This window comes from Mustela erminea, chromosome 10 (assembly GCF_009829155.1).
Source record: "Mustela erminea isolate mMusErm1 chromosome 10, mMusErm1.Pri, whole genome shotgun sequence".
Lineage (NCBI taxonomy): Eukaryota > Metazoa > Chordata > Mammalia > Carnivora > Mustelidae > Mustela > Mustela erminea.
The window spans coordinates 67839553-67845143 of NC_045623.1; the positions used below are offsets into that span (position 1 = coordinate 67839553).

Here is a 5591-nt window from a genome sequence, read left to right on the forward strand (position 1 = left end):
GGGGGTACTTAGTGGTTTAAAAGGTGTGTTTCTTAGGTTCTTGGGAAACATCAAAGTGAGTAACGTGTGTAAGTCCCCAGTTCTCCCCAAATCTGGGACTCTTATGCTACCAAGCCAGCATTTAATTTTTTTAAAAAAGATTTTATTTATGTATTTATTTGACAGAGAGAGAGAGAGAGGGAACAGAAGTAGGTGGAGTGAGAGAGGGAAAAGCAGGCTTCCTGCTGAGCAAAGAGCCCAACGCAGGGATAGATCCCAGTCAAACCCAGGACCCTGGGATCAAGACCTGAGCCAAAGGCACGCTTAACAACTTAGCCACCCAGGCGCCCCACAGTGTTTAGTTTTTGACTGAAGCTACATTTGTAGTTACTACAGCCTTTGCTCAGAGATTCTGAGAAGCCTGCCCTTTTTAAAGCTTGGAAATACTTAGTTTGTTTTCTCTCCCACATAACAGTGCAAGTGGAATTTAGGACAAACCCTTTAAAAACCAGTCTGGCAGCATATATTAATTCAAAAATTTTTTAATTTAAAAACTTTAAAATTTTGACACTACTCAATATAGATATCCCACATTTGAGAATTTTCTCCTAGGAAATAACTTCATAATACTTTATACATTTATGTAAAAGTTATCATTTGTAATAGTAAAAAATTAGAAATCACTTAAATGCCTATTAATAAGGGACTGTACCTTCTCTTATATAACATTTTGGAGCTGCTGAAATTGTATTTACAAAATTCTTAGTGAGTGGAAAAAAAGATAAAACATCGGGTAAAGGGGCGCCTGGGTGGCTCAGTGGGTTAAAGCCTCTGCTTTTGGCTCAGGTCATGATCCCAGGGTCCTGGGATTGAGCCCCCCCCCCCCCCCCCCCCCCCCGTATCAGGCTCTCTGCCTAGCAGGGAGCCTGCTTCCTCCTCTCTCTCTGCCTGCCTCTCTGCCTACTTGTGATCTCTGTCTGTCAAATAAATAAATAAAATCTCTAAAAAAAAAAAAATCAGATAAAAAAGCTCGAACAAAGTGTGATCTTAACTATGTTAAAATGCGTATTTTAAAAAGGACTGGAAGGAAATATGCCAAAAAGCTGCTTAGACTAAGGATCATAAGATAGTGGGGTGATGGTCTATTATTATTTTCTTCTTTTTCTTTTTTTAAGATTTTATTTATTTATTTGTCAGAGAGAGAGAAAGAGAGGGAGAAAACGCACAAGCAGGGGCAGAGGGAGAGAGAGAAGAAGGCTTCCTGCTGAGCAGGGAGCCCAATGTGGGACTCTCCATCCCAGGACCCTGGGATCATGACCTGAGCTGGAGGCAGGTGCTTAACTGACTGAGCCACCCAGGTGTCTCCTATTATTTTCATCTTATGTTTTCTTACATTTTCTAGATTCTGCAAAGGGCATGTAATATCATCATTGGAAGAAAATAAAAGTTTAGTTTTAGAAGTTTAAGAAATCAGAGAACTAAATGTTTGCAAATATAAAAATCTTTTAGTCGAAAGTAATTTTTACAAAAGTAATTTTATAAAAACAATTGTTAAAGGGAATGACATAAAACTTTTTATTTTATTTTATTTTATTTCTTTAATTTTCAAAGTCATTAAAAAAAATTGTATTAGTACTGGGGCGCCTGGGTGTGTGTGTAAGGGGAAGTAATATGAACCAATGATTATACCAAATTACTTTCCATTTCTTCTACCTCTCACCAAGAGAAAGATCAAAAAGGAAACAGCAATGTCACAATCAGAGCTCCCTCTCTGAAGCAAGAGTGAACCATGACCTTACCTTTAACCTGTTTCCTAGACATTATTTGTAAGTAGGCCAGGGTTTCACTTAAACCCTCCTTTCCCTCTGTATCCCTTTAGAAGGAGATGTCTATAAAGCCAAGGGCAGATAACCCAAAATTATTTTAGCTCTTATCAAGGTCTAGCTTTCTAAAAAGTTATCATAATTCTTGTATTGAATACCAACCTGTAACTATACCCCAATGCTGATCAGACAGCTTTAGGGGGAAAATGCAAAAACAGTCTTTAGATCCTATTCCTATGGTTCCCTTAACAAATCAGTCCATATAGTCCAAACAGTTCCTTCTGGGATAGGGAAGGATATATGAAGAGCAAGGGTTAGAGAGAATAGATCAGGACCCACTCCATCCCGGCGTGTGTCAGTTAGCCTTTACTGGTCTTCTGCTTAGGTCCTAAGAGGCAGTATCCAGGTGGAGATGGGAAGAGGTAACTCCTTACAAAGTAAGACACAGTAGGAAGGCTTCTAGTAAGGCAGTCCTATAGGAAAATGCTTAGGCATGACATTGTTTTTCATACACAAAAAATTATGTTCTCTCCTCCATCTTAATCCCAACAGAGGAACCCACCAGAAAGATTCTTCTCTGGATCTCCTAAAAGAACAAGGAAAAAAAAAAAGAAAGAAAGAAAGAAGGAAAAAAAAAAGAAAAATTTGGGGAGCCTGGGTGGCTTAGTCCATTAAGCATTTGACTTCAGCTCAAGTCATGATCCCAGGGTCCTGGGATAGAGTCCCGCACCAGGCTGCCTGCTCAGTGGGCGGTCTGCTTCTCCATTTCCCTCTTCCTGCCTCTCCTCCTGCTTGTGTGTGCTCACTCTCTCACAAATAAATAAGTAAATAAAAAGTTTTCAAAACAAAAAAAAAACCCTAAAGGACAGATCTTGTTAAGAATATCCAAAAGGGACTGACTGGAAGGGGTTGCCCCCCTCATGAGGGGCCGGAGGTCGTGACATTCTAGATGTTCACCATCACAGAGCTTTGACTGCCCAACCCAAGGAATGGTGGCATTCAATAGTAGTCAAATGTAGTCAAATGACAGATGGCCCAGTCTTGCTCTTTGGCTCCTAGTATTAACCCATTAACATTGAGGGCGGCGGAGACAGGTCCCCTCTGGGTTCAGCTTTCAAAATCACAGTCTCCTGCACAGCCATTATGCTCTTCTATAATTCGGGGCCCGCCCCTGGCATGAGAGGCAAGTATTGACCTGGCATAAGGACCAAGTCAGACACGTGGACTGGCAAGGTAAATAGTAACTCAGAGTAGGAAAATGATTGCCCCACCAAACTGCTGTTCCACCATCATATATCCAGATGTGAGTCTTGAAGTTTAAGAGGTTTGTGCATAATTGCAGAGGCCCCTGTCTCCTCTCAAGGGATCATAAATAAATCCTCAGCCTGCCTAGATAACCAGGTTGTCCATTTATGAAGCCTATGCCACAGGGTGGAAGGCAAGACAAAGGGTTTTATTTAGTAAAAGTTAGGCCTTGTCTCCAAGTCCATGAGCTGTAACTGCTGGACCTTTGGGAAACTGGTAGCTTTGACCTTTTCTTCTTGTTGGGGCCAAGATCACAGAGCTTCCCTTACCAGATTCAGTTGTAATTTTTTTTCTTTGTTTTCCCGAATTGTGACTATTAATATCCATATCTTATACCTGACTTTCATTTGTCTTGGAGAAGTCTCATTCAGAGGCTCAGACATCAGAGGAGCAGTCCCACTGAGGACCAGTGATTAAGGCCTGACCATCAGCTAGCTATGTTCAAACTGTCAGTTATCCAGAAAGCCCTTGATATCAGGCAGCCAGAAAGGCTGAAGAACCAAAGGATTCCTGGGCACACAGCTGCTTGTCTGTGCACTGGGGACAGTGATGGGGGTGGATGGGGTGGGTGGATGGGTGGTGGGGTGGGGGATGGTGGGGAGCGTGGGGGGAGGGTTGCAGGGTAGGACCTTGAGTACTTCCTGGTGTAGAGATCAACCTGCATGGTATAGTACACAGGATGCATGGCTCCTCCTGCCCAAGGTTTCAAAACTGATTTCAGGTGACATAACAGGATCCTAATTCCTAAATTTTCCACTTTGGGTTTTTAAAGGCTAGGATCCGGGCACCTGGGTGGCTCAGTTGGTTAAGTGCCTTCGGCTGAGGTCATGATCCTGGAGTCCGGGGGATGGAGCCCAACATCAGGCTCCCTGTTCAGTGGGGAGTCTGCTTCTCCTTCTCTCTCTCTGCTTCTCCCCCTGCTCATGTTCTCTTGCACTCTATCTCTCTCAAATAAATAAATAAAATCTTTAAAAAAAAAAAAAAAGGCTAGGATCTTCAGTGGGAATTGGGACTTTTTTTTTTTTTTAAGATTTTATTTATTTATTTGACAGAGAGAGAGATTACAAGTAGAGCAGCAGGCAGAGAGAGGGGGAAAACAGGCTCCCTGCCAAGCAGAGAGCCCGATGCAGGGCTCGATTCTAGGACCCTGAGCTCATGACCTGAGTCGAAGGCAAAATGCTTAACCCACTGAGCCACCCAGGTTCCCCAGGCATTGGGAGTTTTGTTTGATTTTTTTTTTTCTTCTACCTATATACCTAACTTCTCCAGACCACAAAGCCAGTGTATATTATTGTCCTGGTCACCTTCTGACACTCTTATGTTGCAGCTGCTGGAATTCTGGAAGTGAGCATTATAACTGCTCATCAGACCCATTCCCAGATGCTCCAGGAAGGGAGCAAAATAGGAGCCACCAGCCCCTCCATCTTTCACTGGCTGAATGCCCAAATCCTTCACACTACCAGTTTCTGTGAACTGCAGGTAGAAGTAGCCACAGTCGACTGCCCCGTGCACCTGGGCGCAGAAGCCCAAACAAGAATCCTGTGTTAGGTGTAGGAGCAATTGGCCTCTAGCTGGTTAGTATCCATGTTAGCCAAAGAGATTTCCTGCATTTTCATTGGTAAACCAGGGCGGAGCGCAGCAGCTTAGGCAGCAACAAGTCAGGCTCTATCAAGTCAGGCTCTCTCGGGCTCGCTGCGGGTGTGGCAGGGTCTGGAGGCCTATTAAGGCCGTGTCCCCGGCGCCTGGGTGGCTCAGTGGGTTAAGCCGCTGCCTTCAGCTCAGGTCATGATCTCAGAGTCCTGAGATCGAGCCCCTCATCGGGCTCCTTGCTCAGCGGGGAGCCTGCTTCTCTCTCTGCCTCTGTCTGCTTGTGATCTCTGTCTCTCTCTCTGTCAAATAAATAAATAAATAAATAGCATCTTTAAAAAAAAAAAAAAAAAAAGGCCATGTCCCCAGGCAGCGGGGGCAGGGTGAGTCTGCGGTGCTGAGGCAGCCAGCAGCCAGCAGCATCTGCCTGGGAACCCCAAGCCTTTCAGTTTCTTCTGGCGTCTCCCGGAGTCTGGGACTTTGAGCTCGGGCTGGACCAGGACTCACTGCCAAGTAGTCTCTGAGCCTCAGCCAGCAGCCCCCTACAGCTTTTATTTTTTTAAAGTAGTATTTTTAATTTTTATTTTACTAAAAATAAAAGTTTTACCTTTGAAAACACAAGTGGTCATGAAGAAATGCTTATGATTTAAGGTTAAGTGCAAAGGGGCCAAAATAGTTAAGATTACTATTATTACTATTATTATTAGTTAAGATTACTAAGATTACTACTATTTTTTTTACTATTATTATTATTACTATTTAGTCCAACATTCTAAGCAGCTATACTCAGCTCACAGTAAATAGTAGGCCCCTGTAAAAGGACATCCAGGCTCCATGCTCAGAGGGGAGTCTGCTCTGCTTCTCTCTCTCTCCCTCTACCCCTCCCCTTGCTCATGC

At 43.5% G+C, this 5591-nt stretch overlaps 1 pseudogene; it reads right to left on the bottom strand.

The window, feature by feature from the left end:
• Positions 1 to 4407: 4407 nt before the first annotated feature.
• LOC116568207 lies at positions 4408 to 4717 on the bottom strand (annotated as a pseudogene).
• Between the last annotated feature and the right edge of the window lie 874 nt (positions 4718 to 5591).